This window comes from Ornithodoros turicata, chromosome 2, assembly GCF_037126465.1.
Source record: "Ornithodoros turicata isolate Travis chromosome 2, ASM3712646v1, whole genome shotgun sequence".
NCBI classification, from domain to species: Eukaryota; Metazoa; Arthropoda; class Arachnida; order Ixodida; family Argasidae; genus Ornithodoros; species Ornithodoros turicata.
Window position 1 is genome coordinate 109,756,611 of NC_088202.1, and position 26,602 is coordinate 109,783,212.

The window sequence follows — 26,602 nt, forward strand, 5'->3', positions numbered from 1 at the left end:
GAAAAGAGCGCACAGTAGTCTAGACAGAACAGTAAGCGAGTCAATCGATGTCTATAAATTAACGCTGCAACATTGCTCAAAGTGTATCGTATTTATTTTCTGTATCTGTCATGTTATTTCAGTGATACACGCAATAAAATCATCCTACCAGCGGCGTGGTCGAGCGGATTCTCTTGGTTGGAGTAACTCATCGAGCAACCTAAACACTCGGAGCTGCTCGGACCGAATAACACCGCTGGTTACGTTGTCTGAGCTTACCTGAGCTTAGCTGGGTTACCCGTAAACGTTTCACACAGACGTAGGCACAGTTCCTCCTGAAGTATATATATACTGGGTGTCCCAGCTAAGTGTACAGATTTTTTAAAAATATATCTATCACTTTTCCCGAGATGAAATCAATTGCAATATACCATATGCTGAAGGGCACTCCCTAGGAGGGCATTAGCAGACTCCTAAGGCAATGTCTTAATTAACTTTCAATAATTAACTTTTTAATTATAAAAGCTACGAAGTTGTTCCAATGAGAATATCTGATCTCTTCGGTCAGCAGATACCAAAGCCGTTTTCAGAACAAAAATCCGCTTGATAGATCGTTCGGAAAAAAATCGTGAAGGAACATGATTTTTTTCTTTATTTTATTCATCGCGCATCTCTAGAGAAGCGTCTTTCCTTCGCCCCCAATACGAGAGGATGAAAGAGCACACTATCGCCTCTTGCGTCCTGGAAAAAGATTAAAGGAAACAGAAAATGCAGCCCAAGATAAGGGCAGTTGCGATAGAGTCACCCGATAGATTTGTGTTTGTTTTGTTTCCACAAGTTCAAGCTAATCTTTGTGTTCTCCTGTAAGCTCTTTGTCGTCTTCTGATTTTTCCTGCTTATTGGATTGGATTGGAAAAGAAAGAAAAATATGGAGAGGTTAGTCCCGACCCAGTCAGAACTGGCTACTCCAAAACGTGTTTGTTGGTAAACAAAAAGAAAGAAAAAGGTCAGCTACGAAAAATAGGACAAACAACCAAACAACCAAGCAGGATAAAGCATAAAGGAAGACGGGGGAAAGGAAAGGGGAGACGTTCGACGCCGAGAATCACTCACTGCACAATGTCAGATATAGTGCGAACACAATGTCACCGAAGTTTTCACAGAGTGTCCAGCAAGTCCGAAGCGATAAGAAAGTCTACAAGAGCGCGCAATGCCGGCACCTGGTGTTGGGCGGGCCAGCAGCCTAGAACCTTCACAACGGAGAAAGGGCGATTGTCGAGGCGGGCTAGTGCCGCCTCAAGGGAAAGACGAGGCTCTCTGTATCGAGGGCAGGCTTCTATAACATGCTCTGTGTCCTCCAATACCCCGCACTCGGAACAATTCGGTGTGGAAACCTTCCCAAGTTTAAAGAGGAGGCGGCCGGTATATGGCACATTGAGACGTAGCCGGTGAATGATGGAGGTAACGGCCCGGGGGAGCGCTGGGGGCATTAAAAACTGCAGGTCTGGATCCACTTTGTGCAGCAGTGAGTTAACTGGGACGCATCGACGCCACTGTTCCCCGCTCAGACGTTTCACTACGTTTCCTGCTTATATATATATATATATATATATGTATGCAATATATATGCAGGGTGTCCAAGCTAAATGCGAACATATTTTCTAAAAAAATATATTTATATCACTTTTTCCGAGATGGAATCAATCGCATTATAGCGTCGACTGAAGGGCACTCCTTAGGAGGGCATTAGCAAACTCCTAAGGCAATGTCTTAATTAACTTTCAATAATTAACTTTTTAATTATAAAAGCTACGAAGTTGATCTGGTCCCTTTGGTCACCTGACACCGGCGCCGTTTTCAGAACAAACATTCGTTCGATAGATCGTCCGCAAAAAATGCGTGAAGGAACACCATTTTTTTCTTTATTTTGTTCATTGCGCATCTTCGGAGACGCGTATTTCCTTCACCCCAATGTGAGAGGGTGAAGGAGCACAGTGCCGCCTCATGCGTCGAAGATGAGCTTTAACTTGTGGAAACAAAACAAAAACAAATGTACCGGGGGACTCTATCGGAACTGCCCTTATCTTGGGTTGCATGTTCTGTTTTCTTTTAATCTCTTAACGTTTTTCCAGGACGCAAGAGGCGATAGTGTGCTCTTTCACCCTTTCACATTGGGGGTAAATACGCGTCCCCGAAGATGCGCAATGAACAAAATTTTTCGCCAAAGTGCAGCCAAAGAGCTCCGGCTATTTTTTTCACTTACATACCTGACTTTGCGTGGCTTTGCACTGGGCTTTCAGTGGTGAGTTAGCACACCATGACGGGAGGAATCACGTGCCACGTGACCTTCTGACGCCATCCGCTTAAACGTTGCCTGCCTGCGTACTGCTGACGATGGCTCAGTAAGGCCGAAACAGCTGTCCAGTACTGGCATGGCGACGTTTGAGCACATACAAACACACACACACACACACACACATATATATATATATAGTTGAAATAAATGGGAGACAGAAGACGAAAGTAGGGGAAGTAACAAAAAAGGGGTTTATTGGCGGGAATTTCCCCCAACCGACCACGTCATTCTCAAGCCCCTTATCAGCCTCGTGGCCACATTTAGCTCTTTTGTCCCGACGAAGGCGGAGCTTCCGCCGTAACGTAGACACCCTCCCTAACTTTTATGATTTTTAAGTTTTAATAAACCCCTTTTTTGTTACTTCCCCTACTTTCGTCTTCTGTCTCCCATTTATTTCAACTATAATTACGTAGCCGTCCGATCCAACTCCAACTTTTCAAGATATATATATATATATATATATTTTCCCCCAATATATATTAATATATAATTTCCCCCAACCGACCACGTCATTCTCAAGCCCCTTATCAGCCTCGTGGCCACATTTAGCTCTTTTGTCCCGAAGAAGGCGGAGCTTCCGCCGTAACGTAGACATCCTTCCTAACTTTTATGATTTTTAAGTTTTAATAAACCCCTTTTTGTTACTTCCCCTACTTTCGTCTTCTGTCTCCGATTTATTTCAACTATAATTACGTAGCCGTCCGATCCAACTCCAACTTTTCAAGATATATATATATATATATATATATATAAGTGAAATAATAAGACTTGGACTACAGATTACAGGAACGTTAACAAAAACTAATTTATTTAATGGGCAATTTAACACATAGATTAAAAAAAAAGAATGGTCGACGTTTCGACAGTGGCACTGTCTTCGTCAGGACAAACAGGAGGACAGGCTTTTTTTGTCCTGACGAAGACAGTGCCACTGTCGAAACGTCGACCATTCTTTTTTTTTAATCTATGTGTTAAATTGCCCATTAAATAAATTAGTTTTTGTTAACGTTCCTGTAATCTGTAGTCCAAGTCTCATTATTTCACTTTTATTCAACTTCGTAGCCGTCTGATATATTAACCTATTTGTTCTATATCTATATTTATATATAGGTAGTTGAAAAAAATTGGAGGCAGACAACGAAGGTGTAGGAAGTAAGAGAAAAGGGGGATGTTATTTATTTACAGGTGGAAAGTTAAGGGGATACGTCGACGTTGCGGCGGAAGCTCCGCCTTCGTCAGGACTAAGGGGTAACAATGATTGCTGGGAGCATTTACACGTTTCTATTATGGCGTCAGAATCAGGAGGGCCTCGCCACCTGGCGGCTGTGAGTAGGTCAAGTCCAGGAATGCTGTGTCAATCTGGGTGGTGTCGTCGTCCTTGGAGTCGGGGAGGGAGGCGTTGTGAGGGCCCCATCTGAAACAAAAAAAGAAAAGAAAAAGAAGCAGTACCTTATCTAAGTAGTTAAACTTCTTATTGTTGACAGTACAAACGAAGACCCTGATGTACTGTCAACAATAAGAAGTTTAACTAAGACTTTGGGTTCCTGTCCGTTTTGTAGGAAAATTCCAGGCCAGGATGAGTGTTGCTGAAAAGAAAAAAAGAAAGAAAGAGTATCGCTCATCTAGGCGACCAGATTTCTTATCGTTGAAAGTACGCAGAGTACGTGGTACCGACACTTGGTACCGAGTACTCGGGCGCACTATATTGTGACTCAGAAACGTCATACGCTCCCCAAGGCCACTCACAGACGTTTCTTTTTTCTTTTTTTAGATTTGTGGGCGGAGTTGACTAGTCCTGAAGTGTTGACGATGTTCAATGTCGTGTATAACAGCACAATGGCAACAACAAGGTTTATGATGGTGATGATGACACGAGTGTTTCACTGAACGACATCAACGAATCAGCCACAATTTGGAAGAGCTTTAGTTCAGGAAGCTCACTCAAAATATCACACTTGGTTAAATAAAACTCATGCATAGCGTAGGTGTGATACACTATGGTGGCCCTTATTTTACGAGCCCTCTTATAAAGTATTCCACAAACTGAACGGCTGTCTGGTTTCTTGAAATAATTCTATAAATAAGGTTTTCGTTTGTCTACATAAAGGATAGCCTGGTAACATGAGCTAATATTTCTTTTAACGCGTATTAAGCGTGAAACCATGGTTTCTGTACGAAACAGTTAATATAACAATACGTCTTCAGGAAGTTCAAGCAATCCTCACATTGGAGCCGTTGCTTGGCAGTTGTAATTTCACAGCCTGGGAATGTCCGATAGATACAGGAGCGCTACCATATTTAAGTGGAATACCAATGGCCTGCGAGTTAGGAGACTTCCGTAATTTTGTGTTTCAGCCTATCTTTCCTGTGCTAGCCCTCAGAGAGCCCTGTGTGGATTTTCACTTCCGGCTTTCAAATTATGTTACATATACTTATACTCGATGAACAGGAGTCAGCCGTGGTATGCTGAGCGTCAGAAAGAACATTCCTAGTAGCATCATGTGCACACCTATTGACGGGGACTTTCAGTACGTTGTTTATAGCCTCCTCCTGCACACACGCAGGCGGCTCGCTGTAGTTAGTGTGTATATCGCCCCCTCGGTCTGCATCCCTGAGGACGTGGTTAGAGATTTCTTCCAGTGGCCTCTTAGCAATTTTATTCTGTGTGGTCTCTTCTGTGGTAGCTGGGGAGGTCAGAACACCGATCACCGTGGACGCTTGCTTTACCAGTGCATTGGGGATCTTAGTGCCGTGGTCCTAAATGACGGCTCATCAACATACTTTCGAGGCCATTCATACTTGTCTGGATCTTACAATTTGCTGGATTGGCCTTGCTTCCGGTTTGCTTCGGAAGACAGACCTAGACACGATGAGAAGTGATCATGTGCCTTTGCTAATTTCTTTCACTGGTACGGCGGCAGGTTCTCGCACAGTAAAAGTCACGGATTGGGCCGTGCTCCAAAAAAGGACAGAGCAGTTAGTACAAAACGCCACAACATTACAATATTTAAACAACGCGCTGTTAGCGGGCATGATTGTAGCGAGTAAAAGGGTCTCGTGCCCTGTCAAGTACAGTAATGTGGATGCAGAGTTTGAAAGGTTACGGGCTATACGGCGTCGGGCAGAGAGAAGATTTCGAAGGTCTGGGTATCTCGCTAATCCGGAGACATCTCCAGCAATTCAGCCGGAAGAGATGGAGGTCGATCTGTTCATCATTATCGCCGTACACGCCAACAGGACGTATATGGCATGTTCTTAAAAGTTTAAGTTGCCCAGTGGAACAACTGAAGCCCTTCCGAGCTCTCGCAGTTCATCAAGCCACATCGGAGATATTGATTGGGGAAGACTCTTGCGGGCTCCTATCCAAGCCCTCGGAGACGTCCTGCACTGCCACCCACAGATCCTCAGCAGAGGACATGTATGGAGCAATAGTATTTTATAGTGGGGCTCAAGACCCACACATGAACAAATATTTCACTGTTCAAGAGCTAGAAGCTGCCATCCGCCTTTCCGCGAAACAATCAACTCTTGGGCCTGACGGGGTCTAATACAAGGCTATAGTCCCCTTGGGTTCCACGTCGCGCTCTGTACTCCTTGCCCTCATCAACGATTCTTGGAGAAACGGCGTTGTCCCTGAGTCATGGAAGATGTCACAGGTTGTACCAGTACAGAAACCGGGGAAGCCGCGTTGAGAGCTTGCATCATTTCAGCCCATCAGCCTCACGAGTTGCCTGTGCAAGATCATGGAGAGACTTATTCTGAATCATGTGGACTGATTCTTGGAATCTCGTCATCTACTTCCTTGAGAAATGGCAGGTTTCAGAAAGGCGCGCTGCTCAATGGATTGCATTCTAAACCTGGTCACTCACATCGAAGAAGCCCAGGCAAATGATGAACTCACCGTTGCAGTCTCTCTGACTACAAAAAGGGCTTATGATACAACAAGCCACAGCCATGTCCTTCATGACCTATGTATTCTTGCATCATGGGAGGAGCCCTTCGCTGGATTGCTGATTATCTTAAAGGAAGGTCTGTTTTCTTGAGGACATCTGAAGGTGACACAAGCTCTCACAACCTATCAGCTGGTGTGCTCCATGGAGGAGTCCTTAGTCCACTCCTTTTTAATGTTGTTTTGGCTGCGCTGCCTGTTACCTCGCGGCGTGTACATCAGTCTTTATGCGGACATCATCTGCATATCCGATAAGCAGTGGCAAGCCTTGCAGCGTCGCATTCAGAGTGCCCTGGACTGATTTGGAACCTTGCTTCTGCAGAGGGGCATGGACGTCTCATCAGAGAAGACTGTGATGCTTCCCTTTACGCGCCAGCATCTAAAGAAATTTCAACTGCATATTGGCAGCTTCCAGATACGCCGAGTGCCGCATCAAAGATTTCTGGGGGTTACTCTGGATCGGAGTTTGTCGTGGGCGGCAGAGGTGCATTGTCTAAAGGCAAGAATGGAGAGCAGACTCAGCGTACTGAGATATCTATGCGGCTCTCGATGGGGTAGCTCGACGAAAGTAATGTTTGATGTTCACTGCTCCGTCATACGCCAGTTGTTAGTGTACCACATACTGGTGCTTCACAACCTCCCACTCACGACAGAGCAAGCCCTACAAACCATCCTTGCAAAGAGTAGTAAGCTATGTCTTGGCGTTCCTCGAGCAACTTGCAACATTGTAGCCATGGCAGGGCCACGGGAACCACCTGCACCTGTTCTAAGGATGCAAGAGTCGTTCCTCCACTTTTCTCGACTGGCAACGCGTCATCATCGCCATCCTGTGCTTCGAGCCTTATTGCGACGCTCCAGCTCTGCGTTCACTCATGCAACCCAGGCACAGTTGATTCTCTCTATGCACAAGCAGCACGTGTATCCAGCTGTTCCAACGTGGGCTCTGCAACCACCTGAAGTGAGGGTCATTGTCCCGAGTCTACCACGCTGGAAAGATGTATCGACTGAAGTCCTCCGGCAGCTTAGTCTAGACCTAATGTCGGCGGGTAGAATTCAACTTTTCATCAATGCATCTACAACGACATCTGGCTCGTCATGTGCGTTCGTGGTTTCTGAGATGGGTGTCGAAAGATCAGCACGGCTGCCACACACCACCTCGGCTTCAGCAGCTGAGCTCCACGGGATCCATCTGGCACTGAGCTTCATCATTTCTAAACCCACGTGCTCTCAGTGGTCTGTGTACAGTGATGTTGATGTTGTTGATGTTGATGACGAAAAAATACTAGGCAGAGGTTGAATTCGTCACACGACAAATTCGGCTACTCCCATAAACAGACCCCCCCCCCCCCACAGGTGAAAAAAATATCAGAGAACCCCCCACCCCCACTTTCGCGATAACTATCGGCCAAAGGCCAAAATCACTGGTTAACGCAGTGTACAGTGAATTACATGATCGTAATAGACTGACTCCAACGCATACCTCTGAATAAATGTCACAAGCGCTGACAAGGCAGCATCCCTCTTGTCAGGTGGCCAAGGACGCAGCACTTTTACGAGGTCAACGTTGTGGTTGTCCAGTCGGTCGAGAGCAGATTTCATGGTTGCTCTTTGAGGTGCGTATCTACAACAGTGCACGACAACGTGCTCAGTGTTCTCCACGGTTGCCAAAAGTGCCTTCCCAATTTTATGGAGGAATTGACGCCCGTATGGCACGTTCAGACAGAACCTGTGCAAGAGCGTCTGGATAGACCGAGGTAACGTGGACGGAAATCTAAATTCAGATCCGGGTCAACTTGATGGAGCAACGAGGAATTCCCGTCGCCTTTTAGCCATTGCTGCCTATAGTCATAGTCTGTGTAAGAGACCTCAATATGTCTTGCACATCGGCTTTGGAGTACGGCAGTAGATGATTTCATGAGGACAGATGTGCTAGATCCGCTATTTCATCAGCCGCTGCATTTCCCCGTATGCCTGCCTGTACAGGAATCCATTGAAGTATGATGTCATGGCCATCATCCCTGGATTGCATGTACACTGTCAGAATGTCGTGGAGTAGGGGTACCATACATCCATTACGCAGGAATGATATCATTGCTTGTAGTCCAGCCTTTGAATCGCTATATATGATCCACTGCGCTGCAGACGGGTATGCAACCACATATTGAAGAGCACGTAGTATGGCGACTAGTTCTGCCGTTGTTGAGGATGATCTGTGGGATAGACGTGTCATTCCTTCCCTGTTGTGCTCGGGGACAACAAAGCCAGACGCACACACAGCTGCAGTCGTCGATCTATCGGTGAAGATAGCTGTCCTGTTGTGGTTATTTTCCATCATGAATAGACAGTACTGTCTCAGCGCAGCGGATGGCAGAGCTGACCTTCGGTGCACACCGGGCACAGTTACACATATCTCAGGTACCATAAATGTCCAAGGGGGATGCTGGGTCGATTGTGGAGGGATTGCTTTTGGCCAAGCTCTATGATGTGGAGCAATCGCTGTGAGGAAACGAGAGTTTCGACGCATAACTTTGCGTGCTAGTGAACGTCTGTGATGCTGCGTGCAGAGAGGGATGTAATGTCACTCTGTTTCTTGCGCTCGCAAAATGCATATGGGATGTTCTCTGGCCTCTGCGATAACTGGTACATTAGTGGCGGCACGAGGCACACCGAGGCATACCTTGAGGCTTTTGGCTAAGATGCTTTGCAGCATCTTATCTGATGAGTCGCATATCCCATGTAAGACGGGTAGATGGAAAGCCAGCATCTGCCATACCATTTCGCTATGTACGGAGAGTAGGGCCCTCGTCGACATTCCACAGCGGGAGCCCGTTATACGACGTATAATGTTGACTCGTGCGTCGGCTTTGCACTTAATATGATTGATGTTTGCAGCCCATGAAAGCTGTGCATCAATAACTATTCCCAAGAACCGGTGATGGGACACCCTCTTTATCGCCTGGTCATCAACTCTCAATGGAAACTGTGACATTTTTTTCCGAGTAAAGGGAAGGAAACAGTCTTCTCGGCGGATACATCCATGCCCCTTTCGGTTAAAAAGGCAACTGTACAATCTATTGCATTCTGGAGTCGCTGCTGCAATGCTGGTAATTGCACTCCGGAAGATAGACATATGTCGCCGGCGTATACACTAATGTGAACATTTTTGGGCAGATAACTTGCTAAACTTGCCATAACCACGTTGAAAAGCAGGGGGCTCAGGACGCCGCCCTGGGGCACTCCGCTTGAAAGATCCTGATGATAACTATCGCCATCTTCAGTATGCATGCCGACATGTACGCAAGTACACTGTTCGGCCGGTGAGGTAGTCTGCAATCCAACGGGGCGATCGACCGCGGATCCTTCGGCTGTACAGAGCATAGAGCATGGCTGTAGCTGACCGTGTCGTACGTTCGTTTGATATCTAAAAAGGCAGCCGCACTAATACGATGACGAGCAGGTTCATGTTCCAAAAAGGTCACCAGATCAGGTCCGATACTCCGTCCATAGCACATCGGCCCTTTCGGAAACCAGACATACATTCTGGAAGCAGTTTGTCGTTCTCTAGTGCTCATTCTACGCGGCTGAGTGCCATTTTCTCCATAACTTTGCAGACGCAGCTCGACAAACTTATAAGCCTGAACGATGCCAAGTCTCGGGGGGATTTTCCAGGTTTCAGCAGTGGAATCACCTTGGAGACCTTCCAACTGGAAGGAAGTTTTCCCTCTTTCCAACAGATATTGATAATGCGCAACAAGGCTTCCTGGGCGATGATGGACAGTTTGGACATATGCTGATAGGTGATACCGTCAGGACCAGGCGATGATTTGCCTCGCCTTGATTTTGTGTACAATGACTCAAGATGTGGCCTAGAGTCTTTGGCCTCTATGCTCATCACAGGGTCTCTGACCCTAATTGTTCATGATGTGCTGCACCTATATGATGCCGCAGTCTCACAGAGGCATGATATATTACAGTGGATTCCTGGTCACTGCGGCATAACCGGTAACGAGGCTGCAGACGCTGCTGCGCGCCGAGCACGTCAACACGGTTACGTACAAATAAAGGCCATTTATTTCACCATAGGGGACGCAAAGAGGATGATACGTGAACTGACACAACAAATGTGCAAATCTTCTTGGGTGACAGGATCTGCTCGATCTTCGCTGTTGTACAGGGTCGGTCCCGAGCTACGCTTCCAGGTACAGCTTGGGACAAAAGTTTACGGAACACTGGGGTGTCGCATTTCTCAACTGGAGCGACACCCTCGCAGCAAACAGGAGGGCGCGCACATACCAAGAGATGGGCAGAATAACAGGTCACCTGTTTCTTATTCGATCTCTTTCTGATAGCTAGTAGGGGGCCGCTCCGATGACGAAACACGCTAGTGCCGTGTTCCGTAAACCTTTGTCCCAAGCTGTACCTCCATCGTTTCTTCGAGAAGCCGCGTGTCTCCTGCCCATCTGATCGACATTTTGTGACACTTTCTGGTCCCTCGTTTGTGAAAACTGTTCCCACTAGTTCGGGATGTTTGTCTCCCGCCCCCCAACTACTGTTGTTGTTGGTTTTTGTTTTGTTTTTTCAACTAACTGGTGCTAAGTGGTCTGGGGTAGCAAGTCTGACTTTGTCGTGACTTAAATCCCCATTTTTTTTCTTCTTCTATCACATCACGTCACACAATACGTCTTTCCATATTTTCACTGACGTGATCGGCTCAAGTGGGGATTTCTGTACCCCCCAATGAAACGCCCTATCGACGAGTCTTCCAGGTCTAGAACACGCACACACACACTGCGAACGAAACTTGATTTTAACACCAGTATATTGCGGAGAACAGTCCACTCAGAGCCGAAAAACATCGCATTAGATCTAAAACCATATTTACACTGCGTCTTTGAAGACGGTCGCTGAAATGACCCTTAGTGCAATAAAATTTCTAAACTTGTTCTTAGCCCAGGCTGGACTTACCGCTGTTTGCCGCGCACTCTACGATCCAGATTTAGCACCATAAAAGCAGACGGAACGCGCTAGTATGACTGTCAGTAAGCCCCTCAAACGCCAACAGTAATGGCGGTCTCTTACGTCGGGTCTTTTGTAAGAGTGGCAGCCGTTTCAAATCGTGAGTAGTGGTTCCAGAGAACGCTCAAGTGGAACTAGCACGAGAAAGTTATTCCTTCGGCAGCCGTTCTAGGTGCAGCCACTCATATGTTCACGCGTTGCCGTTCTCGAAAGAAGGGGCTCCTTTTCCGTTCGTGAAATGACACGCGACGAATAAGCACGCACTAGAGGAAGCGGTTGCCTCAAAGTGATGCCATTGCGCCTGAGAATGAGAGATAAAGGTTTGGTTCGCTGCGTTGTTAGTTTTGCAATGAACGTCTTTAAGTGGAACTGGTCTTTGTGATTTTTGTGTGGATGATGAAAGAAAGAGGCGAGGCGTGATGTGGGTAGCGATCGGATGAGGGCGTGATTTATGTGGCGCCGTTGGGTGGGTTTAGCCGAAAAGTATGAAGGAAGGGTTAGATGCTTGTTCCTGCTTCATGCATGACTACATAACAGGGCATAATACTATCTGATCTCTGTTATGCGTAGAACTTGTTACTGCACTCGTGTGGGCGTTAACATGCGAGAGGACATAAAATAGGTGCGTGATGTGCAGCTTTTTCTTTCTTCTTCTTCTTCTTCTTTTTTTTTTTTTTGCGTTGCAACGCATTAACTTGATTCAATCCTAGGCGGTGGGTTAGCTTCCGGCCGGGGCAGGGCAAGTTCCACGTATAAGTGGGAGGGAGGGACTGGCCCCCGTGGAAAGTTCCCGAAGGGCTGCGACCCCAACTCCTTTGTATCTCATTTTACTTTAACCTGGCTTCTGATTTGCAGCTCCATTGTACGCTGTTTGCGAAACAATGATAGCGGCGTGGCCAGCGCATGCTTCAGCAGAAGCCACCGCTGCCAAGAACGCCCAATACTAGGCTCTTGAGCTTCCCATCTGGCAACCGCGAAGAGTCCTATCATACGCAGAGTGATACTTTCTGCTATTGTGCGCCCTAAGAAAACACCACAAAGACTGTTGCTCTGTTCTTCGAGCTTTTGTCTTGTTACCCTAGGTTTATGCCCCATTTATGAACGACATGAAGGCACACATATGGCCGATGGACATAATGTGCCGCGGAGCACGGCGCTGTGGTCGCTAACATTACAGCGAGCTTTATTCCGATGCAGCATTTAATGGGCACTTGGACGCGATAGCTGCAACGGCCCCCGTCGCGCATTTGCATTTTTAGCGACTGCAAACAGCCGCTCAATGCCGATCCTCGTGTCGTTGGCGCAAGAGGACACCGTATAAAAATCTTATCGGCCTGAAAGTGTCGTATAGCGAGACCTAAATTTGCGAGCGGTAAAACTTTGCTCGTCATTTCGTTTGCCTTCTGCGAGGGCCAGTCAAATGTCCAGCAGATATATACACCGTCTGTAACGAGCAGACGCGCGTAAAACTACAATTATTTAGCTGCTCGTGTAGCAGCAACTTTTTATCGTAATCCTTAGCTATTTCGTTCATGATATTCATTCGTATTATAGAGCGAATGGACTGTTGTTTTGAGAGCGTTTGCTCCGTTAGATCAGTCGTGCTATTCCAGGTGTGCGGTAGGATTTAAAAACAGTGTTTTCTCAAAATCAATTTTGTTTTCTACTAGTTGATACCTCCTCCTTTCAATACTTCATAACTGTTGGGTTGTGGGACACAAGACGGCACAGGGATGTAGGACTATCTTGGCGTTGTATCGGCTACTACGGACTATAGGAAAAAGAAACACGGCTGCATTTTTGGACGTTGTGCCAAACGCGTTCAAACCCGGTAGCTTATCGTTGACGGTAAACATTTGACGAAACTTTTTTTTGTCACGTGGCTGTGTCGCGTGTGTGCTCACGTCACCATATAAAGCTGCGCAATGCCCTACACGGTGGCTGGCACTCTAAAGGTATCGCTTTAAGGTATAGCAAACAGTTTCTAAAATGTTAAAACAAAAGCCTCCTTCACTGTCGAGAAATGGTGTACATGAAACTTGCGCTATCAGCCGATGGACGGGAGGCCAGTCTGCCCAACGCTTTCATGGCGGAAAATGCTCCGCTGCTCTGAATCTTTCCAATGCGCTCTCTTTCAATCGACATTTATTCGAAGCGTGCAGCTCTTTTCCGTATGCGAACGAATGACGGCAACGCATCACCTAGGTTAGTTACTTTTTCGTTGACTAATATTAAAACTTGAGCGCACAGTTGGAATCCACAGAGGCTGGTTACCGCGGAAACTGCAAAGCCGCTTATTTGTGCGCGCGATCGTTAACGTTCGCGGTTGAGCGCTATGGATGCATCCTACACATCTCCAAAGATGTCTGTCTTACTTGCTAATGAGGCAACCAGATGTCGCAAGCGCAGAGCGTCTTGTTACGGAAGATGTGAAAAGTACTAGTTGCGGTCCTTGATGTTCTCTCTTTTTTTTCTTCTTTTTTTTCTTAACGACGTTACTTCATGCAGGCATGCATAAACCTTAAATCCTTAACATCTAGGTTGTTCTCATTATCTGCGACACTGCTTGAGGAGCGGTAAATTTGGTCGGTGGTTGAGACAGGTCACTATATATTCCGATTAATCTATGGCGCCTCAGCATTTGTATGAATCTGTTAGTAAGTTAGTGAACACGGCTGCATCGAAATGACTGCAATGAAGAGTCGTGCTCTGGTGCATTCCGGGACACACAGGGTGTTCCACGAGAGGATGACACTAACTTTCCGAAAATAGGTTTTACATTTAAAAAATTTGAAAACTACTAGGAACACACACAAAGCGACTTTTGACGCAGGTTGAGGCCGTTTAATTGCATTCGTGTTGAGCGTTAATTAAGCTAATTTGCATAATTAAACTCGAAAAATTGCCAAGCAAAGGCAGCATTTTTCTTCCTGCATTTATTTATTTATTTACCCTCAGAGCAAGAAGCGTTACAGAGGGGAGTGGATTGCAAAAAGGTTACAACAATATGATAGTCATAAGAAATTTCACACTTGGGTAACATAGGTTGCATTCGGAAGCCTATGGGCATAACTCACTATTCCAATAAAAATCACGGGGTTTTTCGCAGGATTTCGAAAAAAGTTTGACAGTTGAAAATCAGTCGCTGGGCGAAGCGCGGTTGCTGATATTTGCGTTTGCGGATCTGTTGGCTCCGTCCAAATACCCTCACTCCTGTGCAAGAAGACAAACCACGCCTCAATCACACCATTCGCCTTTATCACACCATTCGCCTTTATCACCCTGTCTGTCATCAGCCGCCAGTCGCTAAACTGTGTCGCTCCTTTCCATTTCGTCTCGATAAAAGCGAAGTTAAGAGTTCCACAAACGCAAATTTCCCCGATCATGCTTCGCCCAGCGACTGGTTTTCGGCTGTCAGCTGTTTGTAGAAATCTTAGTGAAAAAACACATGATTTTAGTTGGAATAGTGTGTCACGATCATAGGCTTCCGAATTCAGGAAGAAAAGTGATCATCATTTAATCATCCCAATTATCTTAATTAATACGAGACGCGAATGCAAACGGCCTCAATCTGTCTGTAAATCTCAGCGGCCTCAGGGGAAACGACCTGCAAATTATCTTAATACGAGACGCATCGGCAAACGACCTCAGTCTGTCGGCAAGGGTCTGTATGAGTCTGTAGTATTCCAAGTAGTTTTATAATTTTTTTAAGTAAAGCATTTGGTGACATCCTCTCGTGGAACACCCTATAGAGTGGCATTCGTGTAATCGAGCAAGCTGACCATGCAGCAAGAGACGCGCAACGACGAAACACCTTCTAGTAAAATCTACTTCACGAAATCCGACGCACAATGTATGTTAAGGTGAGTTTGAGTCCGTCATGCTCAGACCATGTGGCTGAGTAAAGGCATGCAAATAGGGTTAAAAATTGGGCTGTTTGGTGCAACATTCTAAACACGATAAAACCCCAGTGCCGAGGAAACACAAAAGACGAGATCAGTGCCTGTGTTGTCTCGTCCTTTGTGTTTCCCCGGCACTGAGGTTTTATGGTTTTTAGAAGGCGTGCAATACATGGCGTACACTCGTTTCTTCCACGAATCGTCTCCCATCTACGCTGCCATGATCCTGAGACTCTATAATCCATCATCTGAGGCTCAATGTTCCGGTAGCAGCAGCATTCCTGTGCAAGATCGGAGTCGACGCTGGGACTGTGGAACACCGGAGAACGCGGAGCACCTGCCGGAGCACTGTTGGCGCTTCACGTCTAGCCGACAGTCCCTAACGAGTGCCCTGGATAGGCTGGCCCGTCGACCACTCAACGCGGAGAAGGGGCTGGTGGACTGGCTAGATCGGCAAACCGCCAATCCAACCCCCTCTTTGCGCCCTGGTTGCGCTTTTTGAGATAAAGATGTGCTGCGTCCATCTATTGACACTCAAGGCTCCCAATATCCCAAGAGAGCGATTAGCGTCCAGAAATAACATCCATACCAAGTGGTCTACAGTAGCTGGCTGCATCATAGCGGTCTCCATTATTTATTATCTCTCTCTCTCTCTCTCTCTCTCTGTACCTTTGTTAGTACGTATTCTTTAGTGATAGATTAAGCAAGTTAGCTGGTGTGAGCTATCCATAGCAAATAATTCTTTAGCCTGAGCAACGAGATATGGCGAGACAAACACGAGTCAAAACACCATTTGAGTCGTGTTTTTCTCGTCCTTCTCCGTCCCTCAGTCTCAAGGATTATTTGCTATGGGAGTATTATTTCCCGTTTCGCGAGATAAGTGAAGGAAACTATCATTTATGCTCTAAGGAATCATGGGCAGGATCGTTGAAACAACCTTTTGCGCTTTAATGTTGCGTATCGCCATCTTGTAACTAACGAGCCACCTCCTGATGGTAAAAGTGGAGCGTTTCAAGGAGTACGTAGTTCCTGCAGTGTATGTCATTCCAGCACTGAATAGCAACGACTCTAAGATGCGAATTTCCTTAAAATATTCAGAAGGAGGAAAGTATTTTCTTTTTTCCATGCAACAACAAATACGTAACAGTCTTTCCATAAGAAGTCACATATGGTGTGGATTGTTAATTTGCTGAACTACTGTATCCGATCATACGTGGGACTAGAAGCGGTACTGCATATCGAAGAAAAACTCAACAATTCTATAGTACTTGCTACACTAAAGTGGTTATTTCAGATCGAAAGAGGAAAAGCTTCCAATGCCAGATAGAACCGCATAACAAGTGCCTTTACCCGCCAGCACTGCGTCCGAAAGATCGTCGTTGTTACTACGTGCCGAATAAAGCCCTTTCGGCTCATTATTCAGGAGTCCTGTGGGGAAAGGTGTTGACACCCGGAAGTATGCCTTTCGCCGGCCACAGGCATAGATGAAGAGGGCCATCACCTGTTGCTGGTCATTATTCAGATGGTGAATTATAGCAGGCGTAAAAACAAAGATGACCACTACCGCACACGAGGGAGCACCAGATGCAGTTGATCGCGGTTTCATCTGTTCCACCTGGGGGGAGTGGTGGTCGCGGAGCGCAACCACGTGATAAATACTGCGGCCTTCCCAAATAAATCTTCATTAGGATGGAGAGTAGACGAAGATGTGCTCCATTTGTCGGTCGTACTTCGAGCGCCCACTCGGGGAGGCTTTCTCTTTTGTCATGACCGACAACGCGAGAAACAAATGATGTATCCGACACATGTTCCCGTGTTTTTAGACTGGTACTCCCTGTTTGCTGGCGGGACGGTAGGCATTGGGAGCGGGACAGGAGCCCTTGCTGTGATTTAAGTCGGTGATTGAGAATCTTCGAGACAGGAACGGCTTTTGTTTACGCTCTTCTGTCGTTTTCGTATCTCTCACCCCTTTAAGCTCTTATTCATTATATCGTATGCTATCTTATGCGATAAGATCAGCTGGGGAAGCAATTTGTTGTTTTGGCCTTTGTTTGTTCTTGTGCTACGTATAGAATGATCGTGAATTGAAAATTGTAGTGATGCATGCAGGGCAGTGCACAGAAGGTTCGAGTGTTTAGTGTGCACTCTACAAAAAAAAATATAAAAAAGTTAAAATAAAATAAAGGAAGTAATTGCAGCTTAAAGTCCCCCAGACTGCAATTACTACCCATTTTAGTCCCCTAACCGCGAAATTTACTCCCCAGGACTGCAAATAGTCACTGAACTTCGCAAATGGTCTCCTGAATGCAACAGTCTACGTAAATATCTGCTCTTTGTAAATTCGATGGAATACGCTATATATATAACTTAGCTAACTTAGCACTTTTCCACCCACACACAGGAAAAAGTAGTTAGAGGTTGTTTCTTGCGAAATTTGGCCCCATGAATGTTGCGAGATTTTATATAACTCGACATACCACGGTTGACGGTTTAATTCAAAGTATTTTCACCCATGCACGTGAATTACGTATTTAGGACGGTTAGAACAGAGCCCAAAATGCAGCCCCCACTCTGTGACATTCACTTAGTCCCGTGCATTTACTCCCTAGTGAGACTAATTTTTGTGACAATGTATTTAGACCCAAAACGGCTAAGATCACTTTTGTCCCCCTTCGAGTGTTGAATGGCAGTTGCTTTACCACCCCAGCCTTTCAATGCCCAGCTCTGGGAGGATGAACCAGAACGCGTTAGTACTCTAACGCCCGTATAAGGGAGATTGTCAGGTATTCTAGTATGTTTTCTTGTGGGGGTTAGCACAGGTAGGCCACTTATCAACCATATTTCTTGTGCTCGCATTGGAATATTTGGCGTAACTTAGCTGGAAAATATGCAAGATGCTCGCTCAATGAAGTGATTAATTACGAAAAGTAAGCTCGGGTGTGCCGTGTAATGGACGGGACAGTTACTTCCATGTCGTTAATGATCACAGTGTCTCCCAGGTTCGTTTTCAGTCGTATGTAAAACGTGACTCTGGCTCTCTGCTGGTTAAATGTAAATGTTTTTTGTTTTGTTTGTCTTTCTTTTTCTCTTTTTTTTCCCCTTTCTTTCCTGGGAATAGCATGCCGCCGTAGGGCATGCTAACCTTTCCTTCCTATTTTTTTTATATAATAAACATATCCCCCCCCCAGGCTATTTGCATCGGTGTGAACCTTAATTTCAAGATTTACACGAATATCGGCACAGTTCCCCTTGAAGTCGGCCCAGGATGCATACTAACCCCCCTCCCCTCTTCTTCCTGCTGTCCTTTCTCCATCTCTCCTCGTCTGTACGCCGCTCATAGCCACAGTTGCTTCGCGGCGCTAACACAGAATCAAAAGAAAAATTTCAAGATTTCCAGGAGAACCGCTAACAGGCGCGTTGAAAATAGGCACCGCGAATACCGGAGCTAAAGCGGATGGGATACCGTGGTAGGCATCCCCACCAGTGGAACGGCCGCGGGGGAGGTCATGTGCTTACGAGGACCAATAGGAATGGCCGAGGCTTTCACTCCTGTGACGGCGAAGTGTGTTCGAGAGCCTATAACCCGCTACCAGTGATACATAGAGAAATAATTTGTTCCTCGGTACTTTGACGCACAGTAGAGTGTAATGGTGATGTGATGCACCAGATGCATCAAAGTGTTACAACCCCATTAAGGGTAAATATACCCAGAACGTGTGATTCTCTAGGAATGAATACAACAGAGGGATAACGATAATATTTTCGCTGCCGTTATTTTATTATTTAAGTGGCCCGGAGTGGTATTATTTAAATGGCCCGGATCCACAAGACTGGAAACTGCCGTCGCCGCATTATTGTTTTGACATTCACCCATTCAATGATACCTTCTTTCTGTCACATCGTCCTGTTTTGTTGTCATTGTCAGGCTTTCTTCAAGAACGCTACCTAATGTCATGTTTCTATAAGACGATACATTGTACTTTTACGAAATATGCATAAGTCCTCTTATAACGTCCAGTGTGAATTTCACTGACTCGAATTCCTCTACAGCGTGCAAATTTTAAAGGACAAAGTGCACAACATAAAATTAGGATTTCTTGTCGTTGGACTTTAATTGAACGAAAGTTCGGTAAGTGTTAACTGGAAACTATTTCGTGTAGATGTATTGAATGTTTCGGCAGCAAGTTTGAGACTAAAGCGTGAATGATCAATATTTTTTTTTGGGGGGGGGGATATGTTTATTATAACAATAGGAGGGAAAGGTTAGCCTGCGCTACGGCGGCTTGCTATTCCCAGCAAAGAAAAGAAAAAAGGAAAACAAACAAACAAAAAAGAAAACAACCACGAAATTGATGACGGTTCACCCAGAAGGCCACAAATCCGCAGGAACTGAACAAGTGCCTTTGCCACCTGAGTATGCTGTGCGGGGCCTAGCAGCGTAGCTAGGGAAAAGTCCAAAATCCTGAGGCGAGCGATGCGCGACCGCAGGAGAAGACTATGTTGGCGGTAACGGGTGCAGCGGAGCAGCAGGTGCGGAATGCATGTCTCCTTCAACAAGACAGGTGGGGCAGTTGGATGACGAAAGGTGGCCCATCAGATGGCCTCAAATTTGGGTTGTTATACTATGCTGCCTGGGAAAACATTTCTAGTTTACCAGTATAGGTAAACTGCGGAACGAAAAAAGAAAACACACTAGAAAAACCTTCTCTGCTTACACTGCTGCCAGACGCGACGTACCACACAGAAGACGAGACAGACGATGTTGCATGACCATGTTGACGCGACGATGCAGACGATGTGCGACATCGTCTGTCTTGTCTTCTCTGTGTTACGTCGTGTCTCTGTGTTACGTCGCAGTATGTACCAACCTGCCCGGTCTTTGTTACAATATTCTGCTTACACTGCGGAAAATACCAAATCACAAACGCAGAGAACTCGTTGTAGTTATACATCTCCGTACTGTCATCCAATATGGCGGTATGTTCCTTCCGGTTCATAACACGCAGGTTCGAGAATGCGCGGATTTTTCGGTAAATGCCGAAAATCAAAAAGCGCTACATCATTGCAAAGTATGCAGAAGTATTTTTTGACAATTTTTGGCGCCCGCTTCGAAGAATAGACTCTTTTACGCAACACAGGACAATCTTACCAACTCATGGAGTGTTTATTGAGCACGCAGGAAAGCCCTTGTCTACCACAATAGCTGTCTATTTTCTGTCCAGCTGCTGTATTTACAGAGGTGGTCCCTCCGCCTCAGTCATGTTCACGGAACAAAACAGCGCGCCCCTCTGGTCATTAGCCGTGCCGCTGCATGCGACATGCCCTCAGGGGCGTCTTCTTCCCACTGGGACCGGTCTCATCGACCTCGTGCTTTGAGGCTGCCTTGCCATGTCTCATTCAAATGAGACGCAGTGGACATAATTAACCTCAAACACAAGTCCCAGTGAAAGGCAACAGAAATTTGCTCTGAAAGGAAGCGACGCGAAAGAGTTCATTTGAACCCAGTGAATGGACGCGATTTACAAGCGCGGATGTTATTGGAAGCCGTGGTAAATGCCAGTCGGCTGTATTTGTAGGGGAGGTCGAAATTTAAGCCGTTACGTCTCTACTGTAATCAGTATACAGCACGTCAGATTGCGCAACGAAAACGCATTAGTGTGGCAAAACATGTGCACTTTCACCGACATTGTGGGTTAGAAGCAATCGAAATTAAAGTGTCTAACTCTGTTTATCGTATGTACCACTTGATGTACCACTGACGTCCTACTACTGAGGTGCAGATGAATCGCGTAGCAGGTAGTGAACTGTGCTCGCTCTAGAGATGTAAAAATTAGAGATGAGACGAATCCAGAATTTTCCGAATCCAAATCCAAGGAAGGTTCTGTGAATCCACGAATCTTACGAATCTCGAATTTTTCGAATCCTTTCTTTAAAAAAAGCCAGGGAAAAACAATTGTACTGAAAATTGTTTTGAAGCAGAATTTGATATCTTTGTTTAATGAAAACAAATTAAATAACTGTTCACTTTCAGGGGGAAACATACAAATTTACTTGTTCTTAAATGTAATTTATTTAGCATGTTGTTCAACGACTACAGGAAATACATAAACTCCCGAGTCAGAGCTCTTTCCATAAAATTAAGAAACAATCAAAAGCAAAACAATGTTACTTTTAAACTTGTAATGTAAGAGTTCCTGCCTTAACGCTTTCAGTACAGAGCAATGTAAACAAACAAACAAGGAAACACCCGCCGGCAAATCAGGCTTTCGGCGGACTCCGGAGGCGCCAATTTGAAAAACAAACAAACGAACATAGTTGGTGGATTCGAAAGATCCGATTCGCCGTTTTCGGTACTGGCATTCGTATTCCCGAATCTCGAATCCCTGCCTAGAATTCGAGGATTCGCGAATACGGTTGGCGCTTCCCTGGTAAAAATACTGCTCTAATTGCTAATACCGACATGTAATTTGCATAGTGAACAAACACGAATAAATCGTAGTATTTCGCACGGATAAATTCGTTGCTATTGGAGATAGACATATTAGCGTTAGATATACTGTTCGGTAGTATGTACATAATAATGAAAAAATCCCTTAATATCCACTATAAGTGCACACTCAGAAAAGTACTGTCTACGATACTACAATAATAAATCAAATATTTAACATCAGTGACTGAAGTACGACAGTGGACGCTTGATCGTGTTCAGGGCATTACCTGCCAGACCTGTTGAATGGGGGAAAACACTTCACAACAACACTCGCAGTCATACTCTTATCTCAGACATTAATATTTACATATCAAGTCGCAATAACTTGCATGCGACAACGAAACCAAACAACGTCGCCCTCAAACATGCAACACCTACAGGACGCCCAGCTGAGGGTTACGCTGTAACCTGAGAACTGCGGCCTTGGGCGCTCGCCTCCACTGCCACGAAGCGTTTCTCTTTTTTCTTTTTTTTTTTTTGGCTCCACCAGGGCGTGGCAAGCCGACATACGTCTGGCTGACCTATCCCTGCGTGGACGCCACCTCCTGTTCATTAAACTTATATATACCCCCCCATGAAACATGTGAAGACGAGAACTTGACTGATCTTGAAGAGAATTTCTGAGAGACGAGAAGAACAAGAGCTTGAATTTTACGCCGTACGGTTCCGTAAAGCGCGCTCTGCCTCAGTAAGAGTCTTTCTGCGGCGAAGCGCGCTTTCCGTACTGTTGCCATTGTCGGCTCGGAAGAACTGCTAATGTTTGCTGCAACTCACCTGCCTCACCTCAGTAGCACGTGTTTCCTAACAGTGAGCAAAAATAGTAGCAGCATTAGTAGCTGCGCAGAGTCGCGGTGTATTAGGTGTATAGGGTGTAGCTGATATCTACTTAGGTTGGGTTAGGTTCGCGTCATACTGTACTAGGTGGGAGAAGATTCCTCCACTCTAACCTCCGTCAGTCTTGTTCTTCTCCCACCTAGCGCAGTACAACCCATGATGGTGACATACTTTCCTGTGCAGTGTTACTTAAGAAGAAAAAAAAAGAACCAGAGAACCGGGTAGTACGTTCTTTTGCGATTAGTGTCATGAAGGCAGTCGAAGCTGACGATGTGCCACCTGGCATGCGCATGCCGAGTGGGCGACCAGTCGGTTAAGGTTCTCGTCGGCCACCGTCAACGTCCGTTGTCATGTACCTTTGTCTACTTTCAACCTTTATCCCACCTCGTCGCATTCCGACTGCAGTTGAGACGATACGCACAGGAGTGAGCCAAGCAAGCGGTGGTACTAACAATGTGAACAGCCACTGTGAGTCTCAGAATTGCCGGTAGCGTCACAATTGTAGCTGGAAGACGATATGAGGAGATGAGGGTATGAGGAAACGACGAGAAGCTGATCCGACACACGGCAGTTGACGAAAAGTCACCCAGTGCCGGTGGCGGGACATGAACCGGCACTCGCTTACTTTCCGCCACGTGCGGTCTTTCCGGTCATTCTTTTGGCGCTGGTGAGGCTTAAACGTCGTGTTTTGTCTTAACTTTTCGTTCAGCTTCCGCTGTCTACGTTACGGTAAGCTGGTTTACCGCCGTCAGCATCACTTACGAAACACAACAAAATATGCACCGTCAAAACCACGACCTACTAGATTATAACGACCAAATCACAATCGGCAACCCCTATGAGGAGTCCGCACGCACGATCCGCTAGGGGCGCTACTCATCGGCACGCGAGGTCTACATCAGGATTAGACAATGGAAATTTGAATCTTGAACGCGCAGAAGCGGACATGCGACTACCGCAGCAGACGACAACAACCACTCCTATGAAAACACGTAGAATGATGATGATAATCAACTTTACAAAAAAGCATCTCCCATGGGATATCCACCGCTTGTACAAAAATACAAAGGTAAGCTGAAGTACAAAGTATTGCAGAAATTGAGGAGGCAATAACAGGGCCAATGAGTAGCGTCACCGCTAGCTTCCAAATGCGGCGCTGGGAAGGGGTGCCTATGACATGGTCGTTATAATCTAGTAGGTCGTGGTCAGAACACGCGGAAAATAACGACAACGGAATATGCATGACCGGCGCCAAGTGACGGCTGAATTTGATTGAAGAACAAAAGGCACGCAAGAACCGCTATAGACAAGCCCCTCGAGCACAACAAATGAACATGAACAAAACAGAACGATGGAACGCCGCCCCGGGGGGGATGTTTATTATAAGAAAGGAGGAAAATGTTAGCCTGCGCTACGGCGGCTTGCTATTCCCAGCAAAGAAAGAAAAGAGAAAGCAAAGGAAAAGAAAAACAAACAATTAGGAAAACAAACAAACAAAAAGGAAAACAACCAGGGAATTGATCCCGGGGATTGTCGGCGACTGGCATTTGTGTCTCTACTACATACTGCCCTGTTCGAAACCACGCGAGGGCGCCAAGAAACCGCGTAAGGGTCGGTCTTCTACGTCAAGAGCTACACCTTCGCAAATGCTCGTCGCTGCGAAACGCTGGAGATTGCGCAATAATAGCTCGGAAGCATACGAGCTGGTGACTAGAAATCATTAGTGCAGCTGACCACACCACATACATTTTGGCTACTTTTGTCTACACAACGACGTGCTGGTCATTGTGGGGCGATGTTCCGCGTATGACATATTTTGCGCATGTTCAGGGAAGTGCCTGAGGAGTAAAGCCGCCGATATTTCGAACAGCGTCTGTTCGAAATATCGGCGGCTCCCGTCCTCAGCCAGTTCCTATAACATTTCCTTGCCTGTTCACTGGATTCTATCCCTCTGTATTTTCCGCAGGTGTTGTATGGCACACACAAAAAAAAAATTATATATATATATATATATATATATATATATATATATATTGTAAGACACTTCTCCTACAAATGCGTGTTCGATGTAGCGGACATACTCTTTCTCAGAGAAATGAAACAGACATTCTAGCTTGCATCAGCTACCATATACTTCCCGATAACTTACGGGTGAAACACAGGCTGGGCATGAAGAGAAGTCAACGGGGCGCTCAGCAGAATCAAACAACAACAACAGATACGTGACGACAACGACACGAGGTGTTTTGCCACACGAATAGCTTCACCCTACATCATTACGTATGGCGATTCTTCAATATCTTCCGTTTTTTTATGTTTTTTTTATATAACCAAACTCAAACGTATGGAGACTTATATGAATAAGATGGGAATGAAATAAATGGAGCACGCGCATGCACACGTGCACACACACACGCGCGCGCGCGCGGGCACGCACGCACGTGACAATTATTGCGTCACACCTTGCAAGAGTAAGCCGCAGATAGTATAGAACGCGCGCTGTTCAGAGTACATTTGTGTGTAAGGACCAGTGGCTGCCCACAACTACAGGTCAGCAGAATCGAATTTGAACCTAAATGTCTCGCGATTAAGTCTATCAAGTAAGTCTAAGTCTTTAAGTAAGTCTATTGTGTTGATGGGACATTATTCTTCAATCCGAATTAAAGCGTAAAAAATCGTGTTTAATATTTGCGCTTTAGTACATTATTCAGCAACACGAAATTTTGGATGGTGCATCCGCGACGCGTGTGTCTCTCTATACGTCCAACCTTCATTTTCTCTGTTGCAAGTGCGTTGTCCTACATAAATGAAAACGTCGTTGCCAGAAGCGTACACCATTACAGCCAACGTACTGTGACAAGAATTCTCGCATATAAGGATATTATCTCATAGCAATTACCGATACCGTAGACGGGCACAGAACTCTTCCTCCTTCGCCACACATCTTCAACGTGAGTTAATTGCCATCGTGAAACGAGCTTTCCTATGAGAACACGTTGATCGATAGAAGAAAGAAAAGTAAATGAGAAAAGGACAGAATAGGCTTTAAATGAAGGTGGCGTAAGATAGTGTCGTCATTTATTCACGCTAAGGCTCTTTTCTTATTCGTACTGCTCCCTGCGAAATGAAGCGAAGGAATCAAATATTTCTTTTTGTTGAGTACCACACGTTTTCCTCAGATTTTACTATCACGCAGCACAGATTTAGGTTGAAGATTTTATGAGCCGAATTTTAATGCGTATCTATACGTGCGCAAGCTCCCGCTCGGAACCTTTTAGTAGATAAAAAGGCAAACGTCTCTTGCGCCAATTTTGCTTTGCATAAATTCTCATGCTGAAGTTTCCTTGGCGATAAGTTTAGGCGACCATATAGCATGGTGAGCAATGTCAGCTTGTTTCCATGTAGACTTACTTCTTCGGATCGTCTACGAGGCTTCTCATAATTTCATCGCTGTTGGAGGTTGGTAGCGTCGGTGGCTGCAGGTATTGCGAAAGAACTCCTTCGAATTTCCCGATGTTGATGTGAAGGACGGAAGTTGTACAGAGCTGTGTAACAATAATTTCATTTCATGTCTTCTCTTTCCTGCTTCATTTTGAAAACTTTAACTTTGAAACAACTTCGGGAAAAAATAGGCCAATAAAAATATGAAAACAAATACTGAAATAGTGGGGCGGGAAGCTTTTACCAATGTGTACGGCTACAAGATCGGTCACATGAGCACGTTTAGAATCACTGGATATGCATGGACGGTTTCTCCAAGAGTAACCTCCAGTACGCTAAACGAAAAGAATAATAATGGTGAACAAATTTTTCCGATGAAGGCTTTCGAAAGAGCTACATGATGTAGCAAATAACTAGCGTGTCTTCACAAGGGTCGAAGAAAACAAAGTAGCGCAAATGTCAAATTGCTGATTTTTGAGAAACTGGTATCTGTGCTCGATTTTGAATTCGTGCCTAGTGCATGTAACGTGCCATGCAACTGCTGTTCGAATTTTCGAGGAGTGACTCACGTAAAGAGACAAGTCAATTAGTCACATTGGGACGTGTCCTGTGTACTCGTTTTTCTTCCTTTCTTTCTT

General features: G+C 45.6%; 1 protein-coding gene across 4 annotated transcripts in view; it reads left to right on the forward strand.

The window, feature by feature from the left end:
• LOC135385943 (hemicentin-2-like) overlaps positions 1–26,602 on the forward strand; it is a 1,123,122-nt gene that overhangs the window by 575,227 nt on the left and 521,293 nt on the right. The window lies entirely within an intron of this gene.